This window comes from Vicia villosa, linkage group LG2 (assembly GCF_029867415.1).
Source record: "Vicia villosa cultivar HV-30 ecotype Madison, WI linkage group LG2, Vvil1.0, whole genome shotgun sequence".
NCBI lineage: Eukaryota > Viridiplantae > Streptophyta > Magnoliopsida > Fabales > Fabaceae > Vicia > Vicia villosa.
The window spans coordinates 162,046,230-162,066,860 of NC_081181.1; positions in this window are offsets into that span (position 1 = coordinate 162,046,230).

Consider the following 20,631-nt stretch of genomic DNA (forward strand, 5'->3'; position numbering starts at 1 on the left):
ATAAGAAACTTTCCAAACCATATTTTCAATCAAATTTCCCAAGATTGAAATCAAAGATTTTAATTGATTCTCTCCAATTTTATTAACCTAAACATTCCTCTATAAATAGATGATTGATTCAGAGGGCAAGGGTTACGTTTTGGCAGCCGAGAATATCAAGAATAGAGCTCGATTTTTCTTCAAAAAATCAAACTCGATTTCCAGAATTGGTGTGAATTTAAGAAGATTTGAACATTGCTATACGGTCCTGAAGCACTCCTGAAGCTTCTCTGATCATCTTCAAGCCAAGAAACATTCCAAATCGCCCACTGTAAGTCACGTTTGGACTCTCTAAATTTCAATCCGACTGCATCACTTCATGCATCATAAACAATTTTTGTGTGCATATTCTTGTTTGTTATGAAGTTATGAACGATTCTGGGCAATTATTTCTCTGTTTTCATGGTTGTAGCGTAATCGGCCATGGATGAATGTTAGGGTTGTATTTTTAGGGTTTTTTATTGCAGGAAGAATTAGGGCTGTTTAAACCCATGGTATGGATCGGGAGAGAAAGACGAATCCAACCGTGTGCTCCTTTTTCGTTTTTATGGTCTGTGCGTGATTATATTGAACACAGGTATAATGGCTACGAAATACTCATAGCCAAATCGTAGCAAATTTTCTGCAAATTTTGTGTTTCAGGGAAGAAGATGAGGAACGTGTCCTCATATGAGTGGTTGGTTCGAATCCATGGGTTAGCGTGCGCGTTTTTTTCTTTGTCTAAAACTATTATTCATATATTTCTAACTGGATGCGCATGCTAATCAACGAATAACCGTTGGCCGAGTGGTAAAGAGGCGCGTCCAAAGGCGTTTGATGGAGGGAGCGCCGGTTCGATCCTCATCAGGGTCTTGTATTTTATTGATTTTCTTGTTAAGCACTCAGACCATGATCCAGTATGAAGGCGTCGTATAAACACACCATACACCTCTCAATCTCAACCATCAGATCTCGCTGGTTCCAGATCTCACGCTTCTGGGTGCGCGTCCTCACCATGGACCATCATAGCCACACCACACAGAATCAAACAGCTAAGTTTTGCAATTTCTTTTTATTTTTAATTGCATAGCATTTCTTTTTTTTTGTTTATTTTATAATATATATATATATATATATATATATATATATATATTATATTTCATATCTTTTCTTTATTATTATATATATAAAAAAAAACTATTATATCTTTTATTTTTAAAAAAAAAAACTTTTTATAATAAATATTTATTTATTTATTTTATTACTTATTTAACTAATATACATATTTATTTTTATTATTTATAATAATTTTATTTTCGTAATTATATTTATATGTTTAATATTTAATTATATATCTTATTTAATTATTTAATTCGTACCCAAATCAGGGTTTACGAAGATCATGCCATACATTAAATACTTCTGTCTTCTGTGTCTTTTCAGGGTTACCAACATGGTTCACTGTGACAACGCGCTCGATCAAGACTCGAAGCTAAGTACCTTATTTATTCTTTTTCTTAAAGTCTATTTGGTTTCCTTTAAATCTAGGGTTTGCCCCGCCTTCATTTTTTTTCTGCCTTTGCCTTTTCAGGGTTAACCCCGAGGCTTCCCGCTAACCATATCAGATCAAATCAAGCTAAGTACTTTTGTTTATTTTCTTTTAAATACATTATATCCTTATTTTTAGGGTTGACTGTGTTCGCCTTCGAACCGATAAATGCACTCACCCTATTTTGTTTGCCTTTTCCAGGGTTTGTCAAATTGCCAAAGCCACGAGTTGGGTAACCCTAAACTCTAACCTTTTATTCTTCTGTTTTTTATTATTACTTGTGTCAAACCCTATTAGGGATCCGCTGGTGTCATTGTCCCCTTCCCCATATTGCTATTGTTGTTGCTTTACATTAAACTGCGTGGTTAGTAATTTAGGGAGTGCAACCTTGAATTGAATTAGCCTCACTAATTTACAAGATAATATAATGGAATATAATCACGTGATTGGTGCATACACGCACGCTTTTGGGTAACCCTCTTTGTTGCCTTGTTGCTTGTTGCTTGTTGCCTGCTGCCTGTTGCCTTGTTGCCTTGTGTTTTTGCAGAATAGCCAGTCCCTCGAATATGAGGATACCTCAGCCATGTTGCCTCGATAACTAAAGGTCATGCGACCCTAAATGATGCTGCCTTCGATACACAAATATGACCTCGACCCTCGGAAGTTGCCTACGGAAAAAGGCTGAGGTATCTTCTGGCTGCCTACGAATAAGGCTTATTCTGATCCTTACCTTAGACTATCTGCCCTCCTATGGCATGGGACAGTCTTATGGCAAAGGATATTTCGATGACCCTTCTACCTCCAAACGAAAGGCTTCCTGCCCTCTTATGGCAAGGATAGACCCTTTCATTCTGAAAGGCTAAAAAGAGACCTATCATCTGAGTTTAAGGTAATTGCCCCTAATTGCCTTGCCATGCTCTATTTTCTATATTCTTTCTCAAAATTCTTCAAAAAACTGGCTACGCTCATTTACGAGCTAAAGTCCATTTTTCCTCTTTCATCTACATTTTCTGAAAACGAGCAAGCAAAGCAATTAAGAGCCCATGGAAAACCATGGATGCAAAGGGTGCCTTACACCTTCCCTTTGCATAAATTACCCCCCGAACTTAGATTTCTTAAAAAGGTTTTTTTCTGTTTCTTTTAGCCTTTCTGAATTTGTTTGGATAAAATAAAAGTCGGTGGCGACTCTTGCTTAACCGCGACATTTCGATCGATAAAAAGTCAGTTCACCGTATTACAGAACTGGCGACTCTGCTGGGGATTTATGATTTCGATAAAAGAGGGGTTACCTTAAAAGTTTAGGAATCACTTAAATGTTTTCTATTGTTTGCTTTGTTTGCTTTACTTTTGCAGGGCTGTTTTGGGTATTCTGCTGTGTGAAAGATCCTAACCCGGATCTGAGTACCTTAGGTAAATGGCATGAGATCAAGGAGACTGCACAGCGTATACTGATGTGGTTGATCTGATGGCCATCGTTAGTGTGACACATTGGTTTGTCCTGGTGTTCCTTGGGATCCGACCTGAGGAAATGCTTGGCTGCCGCGTGGTGTCATTAAGCACTAATTCGCCCTTAGAACCATAGTTGAACTTGGCCTTGGCCTATAGAAAGTAGCGAGATGGCTGGCTTTGGTTCCGACCGAAGTTGGTTGATACTCGAAGCTACACTCATATGGACTGGAATTTCAGGACCTTTTCGGTTGGCGATTCGATTGCCGAACTGAGATAAGCGCCTTCGAGAAAGGTCAATGATATGAGCTCCCTAGAACCCGATCTTTATATAGGACAGGTTTGAACCAACTAAACTTCAGGGGGAGGGTACATACCTTTGGACCACGTGCAAGCCTAACCATAAGGCAAAATTGTGTGACTTGTGTGACTTGCGTGACTTGTTGGTGTTTGCTGCTAACCTTCGTTTCCTTGCAGGTTTTGTTAAAAGGACTTGTTTATCCTTACTACCCCACACTATGCCTAATGAACTGCATTCACATGACATCATGACATCATAAACATCATAAGCATCATAACATCATGACTAACCATTCGAGGACCAAAGAATTCATCTTTGTTCTATTTTGTAGGTCATGGAGACTAGAAACACCATTCGAGTTAACTTTGTGAAGATACCTTCCGAACTGAAAGAATTGGTATTAGAGATTCCTGGAGGTTCCCTATTCTCTGAAAGACATGGTCTCTTGCCCAGTTTAGTTATTTCAGGTTTTGACGAAGAAATGATGAGTGTACTATTTCAATTCTTCGATCCCGAGCATCATTGTTTTACTTTCCCGGATTATCAGTTGGTACCTACTATGGAAGAGTTTGCTGACATACTTGGACTCCCCATCCGAGATCAGATTCCGTTCACTGGTTTGGAAGAAATTCCAAAATTAGAAGTTATCGCTCCCGCTTTACACCTTAAGAAGTCTGATATTGATGGTCATTGGGAAACCAGAAGTGGAGTCAAGGGACTCCTCGCTAAGTTCTTATTCGAAAAAGCTCGCATGTTTTTGAAGTCCATGAGTTATCAAGCCTTCGAAGACATATTAGCTTTACTCATTTATGGTTTGGTATTATTCCCTAATCCTGATCAGTTCATTGATGTGCACGCCATAAAGATATTTCTGACACGCAATCCAGTTCCTACCTTGCTTGGAGATATCCTACACTCTCTTCACACTCGTACTATGAAGAAACGAGGGACTCTTATGTGTTGCATACCTTTGCTATCCAAGTGGTTTATTTCGCACTTTCCTCGCTCAGTAATGAGGAACGATCAAAGGCTGAAATGGCATAAGAGAATAATGTCACTCTCTCATTCTGATATCCGCTGGCTTTCCTTATCCAAGGAGAGTGTTACCATCATCGACCGTTGTGGACAATATCCTAATGTGCCGTTACTTGGCATACGAGGGGGTATTACTTATAATCCTTGTTTGGCCTTACGACAGTTTGGTTACGCTCGAAGAGATGGTCCTCATCAGATGCTTTTACAAGGGGTTGTGTTTGATTATGAAGATGATACTCAAAATCACCGCCGGAAGTTTATACGATCATGGGATATGGTGAACAGAATTGATAGCAAGAGCTTGGGGCAGAGAAACTCCATTCCTTTGGGGCCTTATCTTAGATGGGTGCGCACTCGTGCTCAACGTCTCGTCATGCCTTATCCATATGTCCTACCTGTGATAGTGGAGCCCGATTGCGAGGAAAAAGTTCCTCAAGTTATTGCTCATCTAGACATGCCAACTGACATCGAAGAATTAAAGAGATCTTGGATTCAATTAAAAGAAGAAAGAGACACTTTTGAAGCTCAGTTTCGTGCTAAAGAAAAGAAAGTATTAGAGCTCACAAGGCTACTTCAGGCGGAGCAAGGCATCAACAACTTCATCGGTTCAAAAAGGAAGCGTCCATGGGAGACTTGAAGACTTTTGTTCCTAGTTTTATATTTTCATTATTGTAAAATATACGAATAAAACAAATTGCAAATTCTTTCCCTTAAGTATTATTAACAAAGTTTCTTTTGTTTTGTTTTAAACAAATTTGAATTCCAAGGTCCTCGAAAACATTGCATATGCATAATCATATCATTCATAAACATGGCATCACAGGTTTCACAAAAACAAATGCCTCATTTTCCCGCTGTTTATTTCAGCAAGGAAATGGATCTCGAACAATCTGTCAAAAATCTTCAGGCTCAGAATAACCAGTTCCAGAAAATAATCTTTCACTTGGCCAAGGGGCAAGAAGAATTAAAGGCACTTCTGGCCGAGAAGGAGAAGGACCAACAAAGGGAGCAAGGTGGGCATGATAAATGGAAATCCAAACCTAAGCGGTCATTCACTCCGTTACCCATGCCGCTGTCTCAAGCTCTGCAACAACTACTCAATCAGAACTTGATAACTCTATTGCCTCCATATTCATTTCCTACTAATCCCGCTCCTGGGTATAAGTATCATGCGAGATGTGCTTATCATTCGAATAGTCCTGGTCATGATACAGAGGATTGTGGACCGTTGAAACACAAGATTCAAGACTTAATTGATGAAAATATCATTGACTTCAACTCACCTGAAGAACCTCGCATGACTAAGGTTGTGTACAATCGGAAAGGTCGCAACGAACACAATCAATCTGTGGGGACATTTCTGATCTCTACACCAGTTCCACAACAAAGATGCAAGTCAGATGCACCTAGGCGTCAATTCACAAAAATCAATATGACGCTGGCTCAGGCATTACGACACTTGTTGAAGTTAGAGTTGATTACTTTGAAGGACCCTCCGAAGAACCCTAGTACTTCTTCTTCTCGTTATAATCCTAATGCAAGATGTGCATATCACTCTAATAGTCCTGGACATGACACTGACAATTGCTGGACATTGAGGAACAAGATTCAAGATATGATCGATGCTGGTGAAATTGAATTCCCTCATCCCAAGACTCCTGCAGTGATCAATGCTCCCATTCCTGGTCACCACAAGATTGATTAATGTTTAGAAGGATGAACTTTTTAGATCATTAGATTTACTCTCATTTGCGATTTCCTTTCCTGTTTGTTTAAACAATTGGAATTATGATAGACATTATCTGTTTTAATAATCATCATCAATGCATTGCATATGTTTGTCTTGAATAAATTATTTCGTTATCACTCATTTTAAATTGTGTTTTTACTTTGCATGTGTTTTGTGATACTCAATTCCTGCTAAGCTGTAAGCCTTTTGGGCGTGGGGTTGGCTGAAGGGGCAGAAGGTTTATGATAGGAGTTTGCATAGGGTTTATGGAATTTGGGTTTAGAATCTTTCAACTTAGATTCAATTAATTTAGCTAAACCAATAGCTTGTGAAATGCTGGTGGGTTTGTGAATTGCCATTTCATTTTGAATTTCATTCGTTAAACCAGAAATAAAACAATTCAATATGGCATCCGGTGTGTCATACCCCAAAATTTGCCCTCATATAATTATAAGTGTCATTTTATTTCAAATAGATGACATGGCGCAATTGGTAAGGAGGTAAGATTGGCAGATATGAGATCACGGGTTCGAAACCCACTATTGACAGTATTTTTCCATTTTTTTACTTCTAACTTTCCTTTTATTTGATTCATGATTTTGTTGCTAATTCTTTTTCTATTTAATTAGGATATTTCTTCATTATGAAAATTATAAAAATATTAAAAGAACAAAAATAATTTTTAGGTATTTGATTAATGTTTTAGTATAGAATTTTTAAAATAGTTTTTAGTTTTAATAAAATCAAAATATATATATTTTTGTTAAGTCCAAGCCCATTTTTAACCTAATATATTTTCCTTATAAATAAGACTACAAGTTTAACCTAGGGGGGATTAACACTCACGTTACAGTAACCCTTACTACCAATTTCCAAAACCACTAATCCTATTTTTTTTTTTTCGTGTAGAAACTCCCATTCTAAACCTCTCTTCCACGTTTTTTCCAGTAACATACTATCTCACATGAACTAAAGATCTCAAAACCATTAGCCATGTCAATAGAATTTGAATAAAACAAAAAAACATGCAAATCATAGCATGAAACTTCTAACATCATCAATTTACAACAAGGCAAAGCATGAGTGCATAATTATTATTTGTAGTTGTTCTTTTTTTTTTTTCTTTTTACAGATACAGAGAAAAGGATGTAACACGCACACAATCGCTCCATGCCTTCCGCAACGATACGGATAGTTCAATTCAAGCTTCACAGCAATGATGCATCAATTTGCCACAACAATATCATCAGCTGCAACTCACCCAATAAATTTGCAACACGCACAGCAAGACGGACCAAACGGCATCCTCGCCGAATCCAACGAAACACAACACGGAAAGAATAAGCATCGTGGAAGAACGAAGCTATCAGACACCAACGCGAACATCGCTTCGCAAACGGAGCAACTCCATCAACACAACTCACCTCTCTAACATCCTTCCAAGATCCTACACAGTTAGGGGTGTGCATGGTTCTTAAACCAAACCAAACTGAACCAAAAATATGGTTCAATTTGGTTCTTAAAACCACTTTAAAGAAACCAGTTTATATTTTAGAAACCGGTTTACAATCAGATTGGTTCAGTTCAAAACCGGTTTATGCAATTGTTTCAGTTCAGTTCAAAACCAGTTCACAACTCACCTCAAACTTGTTTCGATTAAAACTCATTTTTTAATCAAAACAACTTCTTTCTAACTCTATGCAATTGTTTTAAATCCCTTTTTGAAATCAATAAGCTTTTGTTGGCGGTGAATCTTCGAATCTTAATTATGGCATTTTTGAATTTCGATCAACAATTGATTCATTTCTGAAAGAATAAAGAGCCAATCAAAATAATAAGAAATGACAAGAAACATAATAACAAATCAAGATGTGCTGTGATTTTGACTATCAAAATGTTTTTATTGAAAGATATTTTTTGATTAAATATATGAGATAGTAACAAAAATTCATAGCTATACAGAACATTAAATTGAATTAAAATAATTAGTAACAAATATGAAACAAATAAATGGTCTTAATTTTTAATTGAGGAAATAAATGCTCAGGGATTTCATCTTCATAATTTCACATTGCAACAAAATTATTGTCTTAAGCTGCTGTTGGTAATCTATATACTGTTGGTAATCTATATACTAGTATATACTGTTGGTTTGAGAAATTACTACGACTGGTTGTTATACCAGATACTAAGATGGTATGTATACCATATTTGAATGGTCTTAGTACCATCTGAGGGTGTATTTCTAGACCGATTATCTACCGTGCAAGTAGTAATCGTATAGTATAGAACTGGGCTGTTTTATCCTGGAGGCGTCGTGGTTATTAAGAGCTGCTTTGTATAATTTGGGCAGTACCGCGAAACGTCTTAAAGAAAGCGTACTGATCCGTGACTCGACCCGGTAATTTCTTCGGTGGCAAACTTGTTAAAATCGTGATCCAACAATTTTAAGACGTTTCGAATTGCCATGGCTACTGAAGAAATTATTGGTACTTCTGCGGATACTTTCTTTGACAAACTGTTCATGTTTGAGAGATGTCACATCAAATGTTAGCAAAACAAATCATGATTTTCTTCTTAATGTTGAAAAATATAGCTAACATTCTGACCGAGGACATTTTGTTGCTCCTTCTGGATCAACCGAATGAACTAACTGTAAGAATCCGAGGATTAAAAAGGAACACTTAATAGTGTTGAAGTTGAATCTGTTGCACAAATTAAAGCGAATAATTTACAGCTTATAAAAGAAATCACCTTATAGAAAGAATGATTATAACATTCTGAATGAAATCGCAAATGATCTGTATGACTATTATAGTAGTTGCGATACTTCAAAATATGTTTAAGAGAACTTGAAAAACAAGTATGACATTGAAGAAGCTAGAGAACAGAAGAATGATTTTAGCAGCTACGTGAAGTATCAGATGGTAGATGAAAGGTCAGTGGAAACCCAAAGTCACGAACTTCAAAAATTGCTCATGAGATAATCATTGAAGGTATGTATTTATAAGCCATTTGAATTTCTTTTATTATTGACAAACTGCCCCTAGTTTGAAAGTTTTTAAGAATTATGTTTTGTTACAAAATAAAATAATTTTTATTTAGAGACTGATTATTCTCATTAAAGAAGAATATCAGAGACATGATTAAATAGAAAAGTCTTGGTTGTTTTAAACAACAAAAATAAATTCGGTGTGGTTCTAAAGCCATATGGCAAATCATTATAGAATTAGAACTGCAATATTGTGAACCGAATTAAGAATGGGAACCCTTCTATGGCCCCAATTGCTCCAACTAGATAACAACCACCACCTCAAAGAAATGACGTTGTTTTCCTTTTGTTTCAATTGTGGAAAACTAAGTCATGGCTAAGAAATGTATCTTGCAATGCTTGAACTTGGTGTAGCCTGTAATGCACGAGTTAACATGGCTAATGGAAAATTTATTCATATGATCATTGAAATCAACACGGTTGATGGATCTGATGGTTGGTGGATAAACACAGACGTCTCTCGCCGTGTTTATTATGATCGTGTCACGTTTAAGACATACACGAATACTAAAGATAAGAAAGTGTTGTTGGGAGATATCCACACCACTAATGTTGTCGATATTGGAGAAGTGGAACAAGGTCCACCTGTGAAAAGACTTCAATCTTGAAGGATATCATGTATGCTACCGAGATTATAAAGAATCATGTTTATGTTTTTTTCCTCTCTTATAAATAAGAAAAGATTTAGTCAGTTTATTGGGGTAGATGTACACCATCATCACAAAGAATGATATTTTTGTGAATCAAATTGATAAGTTTAAAAACTTTGTAAAGAATTTGAAAATGATTTAGTAAGAATTTGTAGTGATAGGTAATATGTATGATTCTAGTTTATTTAATTATTTTTATAAACAACATGGAATTGTACAGGAAACGACTGCTCCATATTTCCCTGAAATGAATGGTAAAGCAGAAACAAAGAATAGAACTCTTACTGAACTTTTTGTTGCAATTATGATGAATTATGGTGCTGCATCTCACTAGTGGGGGAAATTTTATTGACTGTTTGTTATGTCATGAATAGAGTTCCCAAGTCAAAGAGTAATATCTCTCCTTATGAGATATTAAAGAAAAGACAACCAAACTTGTCTTATTTGAGAACTTGGGAATGTCTGGCTTATGTCAGAATTTTGGATCCAAAACGAGTTAAACTCGCTAGTAGAGCATACGAATGTGTATTCATTGGGTATGCAGCAAACAGTAAGGCATATAGGTTTATGACCTAAATACAAAAGTGATCATAGAATCAAATGATGTTGATTTCTGTGAAGACAAATTTCCCTTCAAATCAAGAAATAGTGGGGGCACTCAATCGAGTCACATTCATGTGATAAGAAGCACAGAAAGCAACGACAATGTAGAAACATAACTTCGATGAAGTAAATGAGTAAGAGTTTCTAAAGATTATGAGCATGACTATGCGGCTTATAATGTAGAAGAAGATCCAATAAATCTTCAAGAAGCTCTGTCATCTCTAGATGCAGACTTATGGCAGGAAGCTATTAATGATGAGATAGATTCTCTTGAGTCTAACAAGACCTGGAACTTAGTAGACTTGGTTCCTCGTTGCAAATCAATTGGTTGTAAATGGGTTTTGAAAAAGAAACTAAAACCTGATGGAACTATATATAAATACAAGGCTCGCCTTGTAGCCAAGGGTTTTAGACAACGAGAAAATGTAGATTTCTTCGATACCTTTTCTCTAGTCACTAGAATTACATCCATTATGGTACTTGTTTCAATTGCTGCTATTTATAATTTAATAGTACACCAAATGGATGTTAAATCTTCCTTTTTAAATGGTGACTTAGAAGAAGAAATCTATATGGAACAACCAAAAGGGTTTGTGATCCATGGACAAGAAAACAAGGTCTGTAAGTTAGATAAGTCTCTATATGGACTAAAACAAGCTCCTAAGCAATGGCATGAAAAGTTTGATAACTTAATGATATCGAATTGATACAAAGTGAATGAAAGTGACAAATGCGTTTATTATAAATCTGAGAATCGCATATGCACTATCATATGTCTATATGTAGACAATCTGCTCATATTTGGATCAAACATTCATGCCGTTAATTCTATGAAATCATTATTGTGCAATAATTTTGATATGAAAGACCTCGAAAAAAACAAGTGTGATTCTTGGTATCAAGATCACTAGATCCGAGCTAGGAATTTCTTTAGATCAATCATACTATGTGGAGAAGATCTTAAAGAAATATAAATACTTTGATTGTAAACCTGTGTGCACACCATATGATCCAAGTGTGAAATTGTTTAAGAACACTTGTGAAAGTGTAAGACAAACAAAGTATGCGAGCATCACTGGCAGCCTTAGATATTCCATTGATTGTATTAGACCCGATATTGTGTATGTCGTAAGATTGTTATGCATATTTACGAGTAGACCAAGTAACGAGCATTGATAAGCTATTGAGCGAGTCATGAGGTACCTTAAAAGGACCATAGATCTCGACCTACATTATCAGAAATTTCCTGTTGTACTTGAAGGATACAGGGATGTAGATTGGAAAACCTTGTCAGGTGAATCCAAAGCTACTAGTGGCTATATATTCAACATAGTTAGAGGAGCTGTATCTTGGAAATTAAAGAAACAGACTATCCTGACTCAGTCCATGATGGAGTCGGAAATGATAGCATTAGCAAATGCTAGTGAAGAAGCAAGTCGGTTAAGATGCTTGCTAGCTGAGATTCCCTTATGGGAAAAACCAATGTCAGTTGTGTTGATCCACTGTGATAGTACCGCGGCTATTGCAAAATTTGAGAACTGTTATTATAATGGTAAAAGACGTCAAATAAGAAGAAAGAACAACACTCTTATAGATTGTATCTCTAAAGAGGCTGTAAGAATGGATCATGTACGCACTGATTAAAACTTAGCAGATCCTTTGACGAAAGGATTAGCTAGAGAGAAAGTCCATAATACATCTAAAAAGATGGGACTAATGCTTATACAGAAATGAGTTTCTCATGATGGTAACCCGACCTAAATGACTGGAGATCCCAAGAAATAGGTTCAATGGGTAATAACAAGTTGTGAGTAATATGAGGCGATCATGCTAGAGTGAATAAAAGAAGCATGAATCCTGAAGTAATAAGAGGATGAGATAATAGAAACTCTTAATGAGATCTATACTTTGTATGAGGGAGTATCTAGGCTACAGGAGTACTCTTGATAGACTCACCTATGTGATTGTGGAACTGAGGCCGGTTCCTATGGAATTTCGAGGCAGAATTCCTAGAGCCTTCACTAAACCGGGATACACGTGCAGGGCCATTAAAAGCACGGGCTATTAAGAATACACCTTAAGAAAAGGTTGTGTGCGGGTCTGATGTCTGAGATAGAGTTCAAGACAATAGTGTCACTCTTGTTGAATCGGAATCCTACTTGCTACGCAAAGGTTCAAGTCGTAGACACCTTTGCTTATGCACAATCTTAGAAACGTTTGGCGTTACTTCTGAAACACTTTTTTAAATTCAAGTGGGGGATTGTTGGAACATTATAATATATTCCAATATAGGGAGATGAATTGAAAAAGTTAAAGTCCCACATTGATGAATTGAAAAAAGTTAAAGTACCACATTGTATATTAGTTGAAAAAACTCTTTAGTCCCACATTGCTTAGATTAGAAATCTTGGCTAATTTACTTCATTATATAAGGAAGTCACTTGTTTCATTCCAAAATACACCAAAAACTTATTTTGAGTTTTTCCTTCCTCATTCTCATAACTCTGCGTCTTTCGAATTGTCGAAGCGCCAACTTCTCCCTCTTTCTTTTTACTCGTTGAATTTTCCGAGTACCTTCTTGAATTATCCTTAGAGAATAATGTTAATTTCTCCTCATTTGAGTTGAGAAATTATCAAGTATAAATTTTTCTTGGATTCTCTTTAGAGAATTATTGAAATTTCTCTTGGTTTGAGAAATTACTACGACTGGTTGTTATACCAGATACTAAGATGGCATGTATACCATATTTGAATGGTCTTAGTACCATCTGAGGGTGTATTTCTAGACCGATTATCTACCGTGCAAGTAGTAATCGTATAGTATAGAACTGGGCTGTTTTATCCTGGAGGCGTCGTGGTTATTAAGAGCTGCTTTGCATAATTTGGGCAGTACCGCGAAACGTCTTAAAGAAAGCGTACTGATCCGTGACTCGACCCGGTAATTTCTTCGGTGGCAAACTTGTTAAAATCGTGATCCAACAATTCTGTTTTGCTGTCTTTGATGCAGGAAAAAAGAGGAAGAACAAGAACAACCTCCGACGAGGGTCGACGGAAACAACGCCGCATCAGCTTCCAATCAACGCACAACCACCAACGACGGTGCCTCCTCACTTTCGAGTCGCCAACACCGCTCACAGCACCGTCATCAACGTCATCCAGCAGTGACGCTTCTCCCATCTTCGGCTTCGACGAACATACCCACCCACGCGTATCGCACATCCAGAGCCATCGCAGCTCCGCCGGGATCTGTCGTCGGCACCACTATTTGTTTTGATTCGGATCCGGCGCAATACTCCCATGCGATCATCATGTTCTCTCACACTCTCAGCCCTCAGATTTCATTGAAGCATGATCGGACGCGTTTCAAGCAGCCAGTCCACCATAGACTCCTCAAGCGCACCACACTGGATCGTAGCTAAGTTTTTTTCAATTTTTTTATTTTATAATTATACCATTCTTTTATTATGAATATATATATGTTTTAATTGTTTTTTTTCTTCTTCTCTTTTATTCTTAAAAATATATATATTATTTAAATAAAAAAACCCTTTCTTTTAACATATTAATACTTATTTATTTAATTTAAATTATTTTATTCAATATGTTTAGTTATTGTCTTTATTTAAATTATATTCATTTATTTTATATTAAAAAAATTCCTATATATTTTATTTTAAATTCTAAAAATTTTCATAAAAAATATCTTGTGTTTGATTTTATTTTCTCTTCTCAATTTAATTAATTAGGTCGCGAGACCAATAATTAATTAAATCGTTTACGATATTTTATTCGCGCCCTAATCAGAGTTTATGACGATCATTCCATACACTGAAAAACTCTCCTTTTCTATGTTTTTTCAGGGTTACTTTTCAAATGCCTTCCGACTACGCGCCCTTCAAAAGTCTGAAGCTAAGTATTCAATTTTAAATTCAAAGTCTATTTTGTTTCCTTTTATTTGTAGGGTTTGCCCTTTAAATATAAGGAACTCTGCATACATTCACATCTTTTTTCTGCATTTGCCTTTACCAAATATTTTCAGGGTCAACCCCGAGGCTAACCCCGACTGTCAACCATAACAGATCAAATTCAAAGCTAAATGCCTTTTATTTATTTATTTTAATTCCTTTTATCTTTTTATATTTTAGGGTTAGTAATGTTTGCCTCCGAACTGATAGTGCACTCACCCTATTTTTGTTTGTCATTTTTCCACCTTTTCAGGGTTTGCCAAATGCCAAAGCTTCAAATAGTCGGTAACCCTAAACCCTGATCTTAATTATTACTCGTGTTAGACCTATTAATATTATTATCCCGCAGGTTTCAATTCCCCTTTCCTCCGCTGGTTTCATTTTCCCCTTTCCCTTTATCGCTTTGATTATCAATGTTAATTGCTATGGTTAGTAACCCTAGGGAGTGCAAATTGTTAATTTAATTAGAATCACTTAACTATAAGATAAATATTTGAATCTGACCATGTGATTGGTGCACACAAGCACACTTGTGGGGTAGCCTCTCTGTTGCCTTGTGTTTTTGCAGAATAGCCAGTCCCTCGAATACGAGGATACCTCAGCCATGTTGCCTCGATTAAGATCATGGTCCTTAATGATGCTGCCTTCGATACACATGATCTCGACCCTCGGAAGTTGCCTACGAAAAGGTTGAGGTATCCTCTGGCTGCCTACGAAAGGCTATTCTGATCCTTCCCTTAGACTACCTGCCCCTCTATGACATGGGAGAGTCTTATGGCAAAGGATATTTCGACGACCCTTCAACCTCCAAATGAAAGGCTTCCTGCCCTCTTATGGCAAGGATAGACCCTTTCACCCTGAAAGGTTAAAAGAACTTCTTTTTTCAAACTATAAGGTAATTGCCCCTAATTGCTTTGCCTTGCTCTAAAACCTTTTTCTATATTCTTTCTCATAATTCTTCAAAATGGCTACGCTCATTTACGAGCTGAAGTCTGTCATACCCCAAATTTGTCCTACCCTTATTCATCTGGCTTATAATTCACATACATACATCATTTAAGTCATAATCCAACTCATGCATTCATATCATTGGTATTAATCAGAGACTAGCAAGGGATAGCTTTTATGGCAGAGGATTTCCTACCAAATGTGTGGATCTGTAATCATGTGGCCCTATGTTCATTGAAGTCCTCCTGGATTAGGGTTCTCTCATCCTCAACTCAAGGCATTAGTTGAAAAGTGCAAGCTTGATGTTCATCTGATTATCCTAAATTAGGGTTTCTTGACCAAAGTCAACGCAGTTGACTTTTTGGTCAAATACATTGATCAAGAGCTGATTTTATGGAGAGAAGTGGCATGATGCTTGTGTGGAAGTGTTCAGTTGATTTCTATGGGTCAGAAGTGGATTAATCGGGAATTTCATTGAAATCGGAGGAAAATCAGAACAGTTGACTTTTGGGTCAAAATCGGAAGAATTATTCGAATATTGACTTTTGATGGAAAATCGGTCAAGAAAAGTCGAGGAATGAATAAAATCGAGAGTTCGACAAAAATTACCAAAAATAGAAAATACCAAAAAGGGAAGGTTTTATACTTAGAAAAATTTTTGTCCTTTGAAATTTTAGTGAGCAGTCCACCTCATCATCATTTTACACGTGGCAACTGGAACTTTTTGGGGAAACTTACAACATCAAAGTTGTTCCTCTCATGGAGGAGAACAACTTTGTAGTTGAACATTTTTCCATTTGAAACCTGGATCAAGAGATATAAGAGTTTGAAGTTGGGAAATTTCATTTGTTCAAGTCACAAAGCTGGGCAGATTGCTAGGCACGTGTGACGCAATTCATCGAACAGGTGATGTGCCATATTTGAAGACAATTTCAGGGCAATTAAAAAACCCTACAAACTTAAACTTGGTATGCATCCACTCTACTCCATGTCTTCTACACAACAAGCCAAGAATTTAGTCATTGTGATAAGTATTGGATCAGTTACAAGGCCCCAAAGTCTCATCTTCATAAAGTCAAAGTTACGCATCTGGCTGGACATAAAATTCTGGGCACGCGAGGCATACCATCGAACACATGGTGGGCCATCTTCATGTCTAATTTGAGAGAGCCACAATGATGTTAAGAATTCAAACCTATAATCAAAGTGTTCTATCCCACGCCTTCTTTCATTTGACACCAATATTGCACTTTTTGGTTGAGGGTGGAACAAAATATAGAGCTTCAAATCCATGCCCATGTAAGTTGGTGTTTTGGAAAGAGGCATTGACAAGAAGCTGGCTGCGCGCGTCATAAGGCTATCCATATATTTGTGACTAGTTTTCTCATGCCTCAAGGCCTCGTTTCAAAGACATTCCAACACCAAAGATCTTCTATCATATGCCCTCTTCCATTAGAGAAAATGTTTGTGCCAATTGATTGATTGTGCATGGAGTTATGCATGCACAAAGTCAACGTCATGGACAGGTTTGGATTATGCTACATGGTGCAATTGGCCCACACCCAACTTTACACTATCTTCCCATGCAAATCACTGCATACGTGAAAAGCTCATGAGAGACTTACTATATACATCCAAAGCTTGTTCACTAAGTAGAAGGAAAAGCTACACTACACGCATCCTCACCATAAGCCATACATGCACTCTCACTATATAAGGACCCTCACTCCACAAATTCACACTACACACACTCACTTTTTCTTTTCCCAGTTTCCACACTCTCACTTTTTTCATTTCTCAAAGATTTTCTCCTCACTCTCTCTTTTCTCTCCCGGTTCTCTCTTTCCACCCTCCCTCAAAGTTTGTTACAAATTGTAACAAACTGTAACCTCCATAACGGATCCGCACCTTCCTCCATCTTCATCTCCTTCAACAAACCTTCATCTTCATCTTCATCATCTAACCATAATCACCACCAACTCCATCTCTGATCAGCATCATCACATGTCCTCCTCCGAGCTGCATATCTCTCTCTTAGCCTTGGATTCCTACAGAGGCGTACGACATTGCCACCTTCTACAGCTTTGAGTTTATTTCTCAAAGGCTTCTTGTATTGCTTCGAAAGCGCATCCACCGTCATCATCAGCAAAGAACCTCAAGATTCGTGGAGTCTCTCTAATCTTTCTTCACTCAAGATACGCACAGGTAAGTCACTGAAACTTCTCAACATCCTAGTAACACGTAATAGGTCCATTTGTGATCGTTATGTGTTCAAATCCTGCTTGTATGCACTGTGCTCATGCTCTGTATTTTTCTAATGTGATGTTTGGATCGTGTGCGTAGACTTGAGTAGGTTAATACTCATAACTTGCGTTTCTGTTGAGTCTAATGATGTCAGAGTTTTAAAAGCATGAGTCGGTTTGTATCTTAGAGGCATCTAATGAAGAAACTGAGTCCATATTCGTATTCCACGCGAAAAACCGAGCGGAGCGATATGAGAGTTTTTAATTTCTGAGAATTTTCTTGGAGCTCCGGCGATGAAGCTACCGGAGAAGACGACCGGAGCCCTAGCTCCGGCGTCTGTGTGTTCTGTTTTCTGGTTTTTTTCAGGTGTGCGTGGCACTTCACCATTGGTCCAGTCTCCATGCTTCTGGCGTTATCATTATTTCTTATATGACTGAATCCACGCGTGCCTCATTCTGATTGGTCCATGAGCGGTTTTGTCTTTATCCCACTTAAGTCACCATGCACCAATTGATATTTTAGCTCTACTCATGTTACGTTGCTTTTACAATAAGTGCATGCAAATAATAAAACCATAGTCTACTTGATAAATGCTGATACAAGGGGAATAAAGAAATAAAAAACAAATGGAATAAAATGAAAATGGTGAAATGTGAGCATTGGGCCGCGAGATCTTGGGCCCTGTAACATGTTCAGAATCATACCCCTCCGTAGCTAATGCACCACCCTATCCTGGATTGGGCCTCTGCGCACCCATGCTATTCGTCCCCCCTTATTTTTGGGCCCAGAGTGCTTCTAATTGAGTTTAGTTCACTTTTAAAGCTGCTGTTGCACCCCCCGGCGATTTGTAGTTTAGTTTTATTTTAATTTTAGTTTTCTTTTAACTTTTAGCTCATAATTCTTTTCTAATTCACATAAAAAAGGGCATAAAAAATGATTTTTAGGTATTTTAGAGTGTGTAAATAATTGTTATGATCTTTTGTCGATTTTTCTTAATTGTTTTAATCCTTTTAATAAATCTTTTTCTTCACAATATATTTGAATTTCCTTTGATTAATACTTCTTTGTAAATAATTCTCTAATAGACTTAGGAATTAATTTTTAGTCTCGATTTCTTTGTATGTGTGCTTGTGAATATCGTTTGTTTGCTATAGCTCTCAATTTTATTTGTCGCATATTGATCTTCCTTTACCTATTCCGTGTATAGTTTTTTGTTAATAAATTGTATAGCTTCTATTATTTTGATTCCCTTGTATAGACAACTTAGATTAGAAGTTAGGATTAGTTCCCTATTGCATTCTTTTCTTTTCAACTTTTAAAATACTTAATAAAAATCGATGAAGATCATACCGTTGCTATATTTCATGGTAGGAAGGAAATGATTGAGGCGTAGGCCTCGATGTATGTTCTTTCCTACTTAGCGGAGAAGAAATGATTGAGGTGTGAAGCCTCGATGTATTTCTTAACCGTTATTTAGAGAAACGATTGTGGCGTAGGCCTCGATGTGCATTCTCTAAATATTCACAAAAGAACTCCTTTTTGTATTCCTACTTATCGGAGAAGAAATGATTGAGGTGTGAAGCCTCGATGTATTTCTTAACCGTTATTTAGAGAAACGATTGTGGCGTAGGCCTCGATGTGCGTTCTCTAAATATGCAAAACAAACTCTTTTGGTATGATCTGAGTCACAAATAAATTCCCTTTAAAAAGCACCAACCAAAAACACTTCAAAAAACACTAATAAATGGTCAGATTTAACACAAAGTAAGGAAGTGATGCGAGACCTTGTAGTGGGTTTTGTCATCATGGAATTACCCTAAAAAACACAAACCAATTCTCTCTCTCTTCCCTCTTTTCTTAAGGGCAAGTTATCTCCGCTCCATTGCATCCTAGGCGATCCCTTATGCAAGAGCGTGAGCGTTAACGCCGCCCAACTAAAAAACACAAAAACAAACAGAAAATCTTTAGCCGAGCTACGGTAACTCTGATTCCTGAAAAGGATACGTAGGCAGCGGGGTAGGGCCCGTGCGAGTACAATTCTTTGTTTTCCCTACATTCTGCATTCATTTCGCATTTAGACATAGACATAGTACACCCCCTTTAGATAGAAACAAACATAGGTGGATACCATCGAGTACGATGGGCGCGAGGGGTGCTAATACCTTCCCCTTGCGTAACCGACTCCCGTACCTTGATTCTCTGGTCGCAAGACCCTGTTCCTTCCCTTGTTAGGTTTTCTGATATTCCTTTCCCTTATGGGATAAATATATTGGTGGCGACTCTGTTCATTTTTCGCGAGCGTGCGACAGCTGGCGACTCTGCTGGGGATGTTGCTAGACCTGTTGCTGGTCCATCCTTAGTGAGTCGATCCTAGCCTGCGTTTGTTTGTTTATTTACTGGGTGTTTATTTGTTTTTATGTCTATACCTTGTATATATGTTTGCATGTTTACTTTTCTGCCTGCATATCATATTTATTTCTGTTTGCACATCATACATATGGATTATATTCTGTGTTCCTTGGGGTCTTCTGTTCTGTTTTGCAGGTTGGGTGGGATTGTTCTATGAGGTAAAAGGCCCAATACCCAGGCCATGAGTGATACCTTAGGAACTAGGAATAGAGTGGCCATGACGGACAGAAGACGTATGTCTGATTGATCCGATCATGTATCCACGGGCAGAGCTTGGTTGAAAGAGGCAATATCGTATGATTACGCCTACTTTCAATCCTCTGTTGGCTTTTTTTGACCTACCTTGACCTAGACTACACCCGTGAGTGGGGAGGGATATACATGACAGGTACCGTTGGTGACCGTTCTGTTCTGCTGATGACTTGTGTTCTCATGGTTTCATTGTGCCTATGCCGGACCTTTGATCCTGCAACGTCCGATCTTATCCAGAGGCAACACACACTTCTCCTATGTGGGGAAACTTCCATTGCATCATTTACATCATGACATATTTACCTTCCAAAAAAAGAGAAAAGAAAAGAAAGAAAAGATGTAGTAAAAAAAAAAAGAAAAAAAGAAAAGAAGAAGAATAGTATTATTTCTCATATGCATGCCATTTTTCAGGGTATCCGAGGTTATTACT